Here is a 10706-nt window from a genome sequence, read left to right as displayed (position 1 = left end):
TGACCTCAGCTACTGATTAGTGGACTCTGCTGGCTAAAGTATAATCATAGAGCCAGCTAAGGTCTGAGTGTGTCCAAGTGGGAAAGAGTCCAGCAGCTGCTATCTTGACTCCTCTCCCATCATGAGGGGGAGCCTGACTGATTAAAATCTGGTGAAGTTAGGAATGGGCTTCTTTCCACCAAAATCGGACTGCAGCCCTAGCCTAGGCTCCAGCCCCACCTCCAGCAGAGAGGTAGCTGGTGGGACCTGTACCAGGCTCTCCAGGGAAGTTCAAGTGCTCTCCGCTAGCAGAGGCTGAATAGTAGGACACCTGGGGCTGCATCCCCACACCCCAAGAGAATAGGAGAGGCGCTGGGTATCCTTGGCCTCTCTGGGCAATGGCAGGAGTTTTCAGCCCACACAGATTTCTTTAGTGCCTTCGAGCCCATCTCCACCTCTGTCCCCCCACAGAATAGGAGGGGTGCTGGTGTTGCCTCAACCTCTCAGGGCAACAGTTTAGGGCTGCACTAGTCTGACTGTTGGGGCACCTGTAGCTCCACCTCCATCGCCAATAGGATGAGGTGGACTGTGTTTGCCAAGCCTCTTTGGGTAATTGCAGGTGCTTTTGGCCCACACAGTCTGGTCTAGTGGGTACTTGTAGACACACTCTCAGCCCCCAATAGGAAAATAGGGGGCTGGCCTTTCCACAGGCTTTTTGGGCAACAGCAGACCTTCAGCCTGCATGGACTGGACTATTGGATGCCTATGAATCCATCCCCACCCCCAGTAGGATGGAGGGTTTTGGTGTCTCCACAGCCTCTCTGTACAGTGGTAGGTACTTTCAGCCAACAGGGACTGAACTGTCAGGTGCCTATGGATCCAACCCCATGCCTTAAGAGGATAGAAGGGGGCTGGTGTTTCCTCAACCTCTCCAGGCAATGGCAGGTATTCCTGGCCTAAAGGGACTGAACTGTTGAGTGCCCATAGAACCACCCCCACCACCCAATAGGATAGGAGGGAGCTGGTGCTTCCTCAGCCTCTCTGGGCAATGGTGGGTACTTTCAGCCTACAGGACTGAACTGTTGAGCTTTGTGGTTCTGTTCCCACCCTTGAAAGGGCAGAAGGGACAGTACTCCCTAAGCCTCTCAGAGCAACTGCAGGCATTTTTGGCTCACAGAGATTAGACTGTTGGACTCTCCAGAGGGTTCATTCCCACTCCTGGTAGGGAAAGGGCCTGGTGCTACATCAGTTTACCTGAGCAACTGTGGTCATTTTGGACCCAAACAGCATAGATTGCTGATCAAAACTATAGCTTCATCCCTGCCTAAGGTAGGGGAGGAAGGGGTGTGAAGCTTCATCAGTATTTTCAGGTGACTACAGACAGTCTTGTGCCCAACTGGGATCATTATACATGGCTACAGCTCTGTCCCTACCTGACCAAGGAGAAAGGTGGGAGAAACTTCATCAATTCCTGGGTCAGCATGGGCAGCTTTAGCCTCCATAGCTTATAGCACCAACTACATCCTTGGCTCCTACTACACAACCAGCAAGGGAGAAAAGATAAGAAATCCCTAAACTAAAGGGAGAAACTGCACCCAGAATAAATACAGCTGGCAAGCCAGATGCGGAAACACCAACAAAAAATTACTATCCATACCAAGAAAGAGATGACCCAGTTAAAGGAGCAAGGTAAACCTGCAGATGACATAAAGGAGTTGAGACAACTAATCTTAGATGTTCAAACAAATCTCCTTAATAAATCCAATGAGATGGCTAAAGAGATTAAGGGTATTAAGAAGACATTGGATGAGCACAAAGAAGAATTTGAAAGCATACATGGAAAAATAGCAGACCTTAGGGGAATAAAAGGTGCAATAAATGAAATTAAAAATACACTGGAAGCATATAACAGCAGATTTGAGGAAGCAGGACCAAGCTTCAAGACATGGCCTCCAAAAGTGAACAAAATAAAGAACAGATGAAGAAAAGAATGGAAAAAATTGAACAGGGTCTCAGGGAGCTAAATGACAGCAAGAGACATGCAAACATATGTGTCATGGGTGTCCCAGAAGGAGAAGAGAAGGGAAAAGTGGCAGAAAGAATATTTGATGAAATAATGGTGGAAAATTTCCCAACCCTATTGAAGGACAAAGATATCCATTTCCAAGAAGCAAAATGTACTCCCATCCAAATAAATCCAAATAAACCAACTCCAAGACACATACTAATCAGAATGTCAAATGCCAGAGACAAAGAGAGAATTCTGAGAGCAGCAAGAGAAAAGCAATGTATAACATATAAGGGATACCCAATAAGATTAAGTGCCAATTTCTCATTAGAAACCATGGAGGCAAGAAGGCAGTGTATGATATATTTAAGATACTGCAGGAGGAAAACTGCCAGGCAAGAATTTTATACCCAGCAAGATCATCTTTTGAAAATGAGGATGAGATTAGAATATTTGCAGATAAACAGAAACTGAGAGAGCTTATAACCAAAAAACCAGCTTTGCAAGAAATACTAAAGGGAGTGTTACAGCCTGGAATGACAGGAGAGAGGGGCCTGGAAGAGAGTCTAGAAATGACAACTGTATCGGTAATAGTAACTAAAAGTGTCAAGTATAAAATGAGAGACAAAACACAGAGATCAAAATGGATGAAATAAGAACTGCCTTTACAGTAATAACATTGAATGTTAATGGGTTAAACTCCCAAATCAAAAGACACAGACTGGGATAATGGATAAGAAAATATAAGCCATCTATATGTTGTCTGCAAGAGACTCACCTTAGACCCAAAGATACCAATAAATAAAGTTAAAAGTTGGAAAAAGATATTCCACACATGCAGTAACCAAAAAAAAGCTGGGGTAGCTATACTTATATCAGATGATACAGACTTTAAAAGCAAAACTGTTATTAGAGACAAGGAAGGACATTACATATTAATAAAAGGGATGATTCACCAGGAAGAAATAACAATCATAAATATATGTGCACCTAACCAGGATGCCCCAAGATACATGAGGCAAACACTGGCAAAACTGAAGGGAGAAATAGACATCTCTACAATAATAGTTGAAGACTTCAATACACCACTCTCAGCATTGGATATAACATCTGGGCAGAAGAACAATAAAGAAACAGCTTGAATAATATGAAGAATGGACTAAACCTAATAGACATATACAGAACATTGCACCCTGAAACAGCAGAATATACATTATTTTCAAGTGCTCATGGATCTTTCTCCAGGATAGACCATATGTTGGGACACAAAGCAGATCTCAATAAATTCAACAAAATTGGAATTATACAAAGCACTTTGTGTGATCCTAATGGAGTAAAGCTGGAAATCAACAAGTAGCAAATAAAAGGAAAATTCACATATACAGAGAGATTAAACCACACACTCTTAAATAATCAGTGGGTCAAAGAAGAAATTTCAAGAGAAATCAGTAGATATCTTGAGACAAATGACAAGGAGAATACAACATATAGAACCTATGGGATGCTGCAAAGGCAGTTTTGAGAGGGAAATTTATAGCCCTCAATGCTTACATTAAAAAAGAAGAAAGAGCTAAAATCAATGACCTGACTACACAGTGGGAGGAACTAGAAAAAGAACAGCAAACTAATCCTAAAGCAAGTAGAAGGAATGAAATAACAAAGATCAGAGCATAAATAAATGAAATTGAGAACAAAAAAAAAAAAACCAATAGAGAAAATTAACAAAACCAAAAGTTGGTTCTTTGATAAGATTAACAAACTTGACAAACCCTTAGCTAGACTGACTAAGAAAAAAGGAGAGAAGATGCAAATAAATGAAATAAAAATTGAAAAAGAGAACCTTACTCCTGACCCCAAAGAAGTATGGGAGATCATAAAAGGATACTATGAACAACTTTATGCTAAAAAAATAGACAATGTAGCTGAAATGGAAAAATTCCTAGGAATGTACAAACAACCTACACTGACACTAGAAGTAATAGAAGACCTCAACAAACCAATCACATGTAAAGAGATTGAAACAGTCATCAAACAGCTCCCCAAAATGAAAAGCCCAGGACCAGACGGTTTCACAGGTGAGTTCTATCAAGCATTCAAAGAAGATTTAATACCAATCTTACTCAAGCTCTCCCAAAAAATTCAACAAGAAGGAACACTACCAAACACATTCTATGAAGCCAATATCACCCTAATACCAAAGCCAGCTAAAGATGTTACAAAAAAAGAAAATTACAGACCCATTTCTCTAATGAATACAGATGCAAAAATCCTCAATAAAATACTTGCTAATGGAATCCAACAACACATTAAAAGGATTATCCATCATGATCAAGCAGGTTTTATACCAGGCATGCAAGGTTGGTTGAACACAAGAATATTAATCAGCATAATACACCACATTAATAAATCAAAGAAGAAAAATCACATGCTGTTATCAATTGATGCAAAAAAGGCATTTGACAAAATACAGCATCCTTTCTTGATAAAAATACTACAAAAAATAGGAATTGAAGGAAATTTTCTCAACATGATAAAGGCCATATATGAAAAACCCACAGCTAATATTGTACTCAATGGTGAAAACCTAAAAGCTTTCCTGTTGAGATCAGGGACAAGACAAGGATGCCCACTGTCACCACTGTTGTTTAATATAGTGCTAGAAGTTCTAGCTAGAGCAATCAGGCAAGAAAAAGAAATAAAAGGCATCCAAATTGGAAAGGAAGAATTAAAACTTTCACTATTCACAGATGATATGATTGTATATCTAGAAAATCCTGGAAAATCTACAACAAAGCTGCTAGAGCTAATAAATTATTTCAGTAGAGTGTCAAGATACAAGATCATATGCAAAAATCAGTTGTGTTTCTATACACTAATAATGCACAATCTGAGGAGGAAGCCAGGAAAAAAATTCCATTTACAATAGCAACTAAAAGAATCAAATATTTAGGAATAAACTTAACCAAGGACACAAAGCACTTATATTCAGAAAACTACAATGCATTGCTAAAAGAAATAAAAAAAGACCTGAATAATTGGAAGAACATTCCATGCTCATGGATTGGAAGACTATCATTCAGAAGTCAATTCTACCCAAATTGATATACAGATTCAATGCAATCCCAATAAAAAATTCCACCAGCATTTTTTAAGGAAATGGAAAACACAGTTATCAAATTTATCTGGAAGGGTAAGAGGCCCCAAATAGCCAGAAACATCTTAAAAAGGAAAAGTGAAGTTGGAGGACTCTCACTTCCAGACTTTACATCTTATTACCTAGCTACCGTGGTAAAAACAGCATGGTATTGCCATAAAGACAGACACATAGACCAAATTGGAACCAAATTGATGGTTCAGAAACAGACCCTTAAATCTACAGCCAAGTGATTTTTGACAATCCTGTTTGTTAAGCCCTCCCAGTTGTGGCAGAACAGCTTATTCAACAAATGGTGTTGAGGGAACTGGATACCCATAGCCAAAAGAAAGAAAGAAGATCCCTACCTCACACCTTATACAAAAATTAACTCAAAATGGATTAAAGACCTAAATATAAAAGGAAGTACAATAAAGCTCCTAGAAGAAAATGTAGGGAAACATCTTCAAGACCTGGTGGTAGGTGGTGGATTCTTAAACCTTACACCAAAAGCACAAGCAACAAAAGAAAACATGGATAAATGGGACCTCCTCAAACTTAAACATTTTTGTGATTCAAAGGACTTCATCAGGAAAGTGAAAAGTCAGCCCAGTCGTCGGGAGAAAATATTTGGAAACCACTTATCTGATAAGGGTTTGATTTCCATTCTATATAAAGAGATCATACAACTCAATAATAAAAGAGCAAGCAATCCAATTTAAAAATGGGGAAAAGATTTAAATAGACATTTCTCCAAAGAGGAAATACAAATGGTCAAAAAGCACATGAAAAAATGTTCCATATCACTAGCTATTAGGGAAATGCAAATTAAAACAACAATGAGATATCATTTAACATGCCATTATTTTAAAAGCAGACAACAACAAGGGCTGGAGGGGATATGGAGAAATAGGAACACTCCTTCACTGTTGGTGGGAGTGTAAAATGGTGCAGCCTCTGTGGAAGACAGATTGGTAGTGCCTCAGGAAGCTAAATATAGAATTGCCATATGACCCAGCAATTCCTCTATTAAGAATATATCCAGAGGAACTAAAAATTATGACATGAACAGACATCTGCACACCAATGTTTATAGCAGCATTGTTCACAATTTCCAAAAGATGGAAACTGCCCAAGTGCCCATCCACCAATGAATGGATAAACAAAATGTGGTATATACATACAATGGAATACTATGCTGCAATAAGAAGAAATGAAATTGGGACGTATGTGATAACATGGATGAGTCTTGAAGACATTGTACTAAGCAAAGTAAGCCAGACACAAAAGGACAAATATTGCATGGTCTCATTAATATGAACTAAATACAAATAATAAACACATGGAATTAAAACCTAGAGTATAGGTTATAAGGAAATAAGAGGAGGATTGAGAAGAACTATGGATGCTTAATGTACATAGAAGTTTTAACTAACTTGACTGTAAAAGTGTAGAGATGGAAGAACTGATAGTAACACATTATAGTGAGTAGCAACTGGTTTATAAATGGGATTGTGACTGAAAAAGGTAGTCTGGGGAAGTAAATATCAATAGAAAGAAAGCTAAAGAATAATCTAGGGACTGAATAATACAGTGAACCCAGAGGCAGTTAAGAATTGTGGTTAAGGGTACAAATGCAAGAGAATCCTTTTGTTAGCTAGAGCAGATGTATATCACTATTGCATGGTGATGGGAATATGGAGAAGCATGGGAAAACTACAATTGGTGAGACCTATAGACTGTGGTTAACAGCAATACTATAATATTCTTGCATTAATGCTAAGCTGTACTGTGTTGATTTGAGGTGTATAGAAAAAGTGTGCCAAATGTATGGTATGGACCATGATTGGTGGTAATAGTCTGATGATATTATCTCATAATCTGTAACAAATGCTCCACCAGGGTGTGGAATTGTATGGGAAATCTACACATCTATGTGATTGTTTTGCAAGTTCACAATATCTGTAACAAAAATACATTTTTAAAAAATACTATGGGTGGGGGGAAAAATACATCAAATGTAAGATAAGGAACATAGTTGGTAGTAATATTTTGACAATGCTCTTGCACAGTTTGTAAAAAATGTTTCACACTGCAAAGAGTTGGTGGAGGGGTGATGTATGAGACCCCTGTGTGATGTTATGCATGTTTATTTTGTAAGTTCACAATCTTTACTATACACTTATTGTTTATGTGTTTTCATGTATGAATGATATATGTCAATTTTTTTAAATCCTGAAAAAAAAACAAAAAAACATAAAAACCACACACTTTACAGACGTTCTCACTAGCCAGGACCTCAAGGCCAGTCCAATCCACAAAACACCCATCTCAACAAATACCCAAGTTGAGCTCCAGCCCAAAGCCAATAGAAATCACCCTATGAAGACTTAGCAGGATTTTGGACTGGGCAGTGTCCATGCCTTTCACTAGTCATTTCCAAATGCAGAGATCAGCCCTACCAAAATATTCTTTAATTCTTCTCATTTCCTTATCTACAGAGACCTCAGTCCAGAGAGCTGGAAGGTGGGAAACCCAGAGAGGCCCTCTGGGATGAGTTCTGAATGAGCTGTCAGAACACCCCAACTCAGTTCCTCCCTATAAGACACTAGGCACAGTGCTACCCTTGCCCTTATCTGGAGAATGGGACAAAATAAGGCAAAGTCCCAGTGCACCTGTAATGTTGCAGCTGGCATCGTTTCTACATTTTGGAAAGGGCTGGCCTCAGACCTGGTGGTAGGGCACACATAAGCCAGATGTGCCCACCTCTGCCAGCTCTGGCAAAGCATGCCTACACCCTCTACAGGACCCCCTACTTTAGCCCAAGTCAGTGCCAGCCTGGTAAACAAGGACTCCTTAGTCAGCTCCCGAGTGCCTTCTGAGTGCCACAGGAGGCAAATGCAAGCTGTGCTCAGGTTTCTGCCCACGGAGGCTGGAGAGAAATCAATATGCATGCAGCTCAGATGGGCATTATCAGGATACTGCTGCCACTATGTCTCTCTAACAAGGAGATCTGAGCCAAGACAAGCCCTCCAGCATGGCCTGCCTGCCAAGAATTTCTATAGTTCCAAGACTGGGCAGTGGGACCACTCAGTCTCCTCAATGCTAAAAGGAGATCAAGAGGGGATTTCTTTGGACCAGATTTTAGACCAATAGTTCTCAAACCTGGCCAGACATTGGAACCACTTGAAGAGATATCAGAGATACCCATTGAGATACCCATTGAGACACCCACTGAGATTCTGAATTTGACCAGCCTGGTTTTAGAGTATAATGGGGTTGAGACATGCTGGAATGGGTTCAGTTCCTTGTCTGATTTACCCCTCAAATCAGAATCCTTCCCAGGCTTAGGGGAAGATGGTTTTCCTCCTGATACACTAAAAGTCTGATGGAGGAAGAACCCTTGAGCTAGCCTAAGCTCCACGAGGCAGAGATTGTTTTTGTTTACCACTGTATCCCCAACAACCACACCATGGTGTCAGTGGTTCTGCCATATGTCAGTAGCTCTCCAGCTTTGCTGCAGATTAAAATCACCTATGACAGCACTTGCTAAATATGCTCCCCCCAACCTCCCCACTATTCCAATGTACAGCCCAGGTTCAGGACCCATGCACTCTAGGTGTCTCTACTGCAGCAGAATCCATGCCGGCCCAGTCCTGGCTCTGGCACACCTGAGAACTCCTTTACCTGACCATCCGACCCCCTTTGAGGGTAAAGACACTAAAGTTTCTATTCACCAACCTCCCTGTGACCCAGGACTACTTACTTAGCTCTACATACTTAATCTGTCTGGAGTAGGATTGTTAGATTTAACAAATAAAAATGTATATTGCATGGGACATGCTTTTACTAAAAAATGATTTGCTTATTTGAAATTCAGATTTAACCGGGTGTCCTGTGTTTACCTGGCAGCCCTGATCCAGAGAGGAGGGATGCTTCAGACAGGACTGATTTCAAGAGGCATGGAGGGGTGGGGGTAGGGAGAACAGATGGGAGTTACGACTCAGGTCCCCAAATGCAAAGAGGAATGCAGCCCTACTGTGGCCAGAATGCTGGGGCGGTTTATTCAAGTGCTCATATGTCCAGGTGGCTCTCCTTTCAGTCTATAACAATACCATCCAATCAATACTCACCAAACATTTACCATGGGTTGGATGTCTTCAAATGTACTATCTCATTAAACCTTCTTAACAGGCCTATGAAATGAGTATTTTTGTGATTATCTGCTTTTCACTGAGGAGCTGATATGAATCTGTGAGTTGCTTAAAGTCACACACAGGTGGAAAAGGGATCTGAATCCACATCTCCTGGCTCCAGGTCATGGCTCTCATCAAGACAATTCACCACCACGACCCCACCTCACCAACATCCCTGCCCTCACTTATGGCACAACCAATCCATATGTGTCTAAGAAAAGGCTTACAGTTTGAGGCTGAGGAGCAGAGAGAATGGGCAACCCAGATGGCAGGGGTTCAAATCCCACCTCTGTCGCTTCCTATTGGGTGCCTCTGAGCAAGTCACTCAACCCCTCCATGCCTGTTTCTCCATCTGTACAATGCAGCCCATCAAAACGAAAGCCATACCCTCGGGTTGTATGAAGATTGTGTGTTTATGTGTGTGTGTATTAAATGACTTAATTGGTCTAAGGCACAGACCCCCTTCCCTGAAGATTTCCTGAGGAGTGGCTGGCTTAAGAACTTCCATCTTGTAAACTCTGCTTCCATAAAGAGGGCAAAAGAGAAGTAATGATGGTCACAGCGGAAGGTCCTGCCAGGAAAAGTCAAGCTGAAATGAAGAGGCTTAGCCGTCTTCCCTCTTTCTTTTCATTACTTGGAAAGTACAATCAGCAGCACAGAGTCCTTAAAAAGGGGTCCGTGAGCTTGAATTTAAACTAAAAAAAAAACATTCTTCTGGGGACATGTTGGTGCGGATGTGATACAATTATTAAATACTACACAGTATAGTATGGTGTGGACTTAGTAAGTGGTCCGTGATTTTCACCTGACTGGCAAAAGGGTCGTGGAACAAAAAAGATTAAGAACCCCTGCCTTAGAGTCCTCTCCTTAGAAGGAAGGCACTAACACGGAGAATGAGGTTGCCACGGTCAGCCCACATGCAGTCCTGAGCCACTGTGCCAAGGACAGCGACAGCTCCACTGCTCCACTGCTCCACAGCGGAGAGATGTCTCTCCGTGAATTCTCCTTGCCCCCTCCAGGGCTTCCTGATTCCCAGGCCTCTTCCCTTGGCGTTAGCTCAAGGCGCGTGTGCGTGTGTGTCGACCGAGGGGCGCCTGCAATTTCTGCGCTGAAATATGGTGCCCTTCCTCCCCAGGGCTGCGCGGCCGCCCATCCCTGCCGCTCCGGGTCGGAGCAAGGCCGCTGTCCTCTGCAGCATAAGTGGTGCGCGCTCTCGCTCTAGTTCCACGGCTCGCCTGGCTGCCCGCGCGCCCTCCCCGTACAGCATGCGGGCGCTGTGACGTTTTCGGATAAATGCCGGGTAACTGTGTAGGCGACTGGAAGCTAAAAATAAGAACGGAAAATCTATCATTAAGGTATCATTGCGCCAGCGCAGCTATTTGAAGGCTCC

The sequence above is a fragment of the Dasypus novemcinctus genome, chromosome 3 (genome assembly GCF_030445035.2).
Source record: "Dasypus novemcinctus isolate mDasNov1 chromosome 3, mDasNov1.1.hap2, whole genome shotgun sequence".
Classification (NCBI taxonomy): domain Eukaryota; kingdom Metazoa; phylum Chordata; class Mammalia; order Cingulata; family Dasypodidae; genus Dasypus; species Dasypus novemcinctus.
This window is presented reverse-complemented; position numbering follows the sequence as displayed.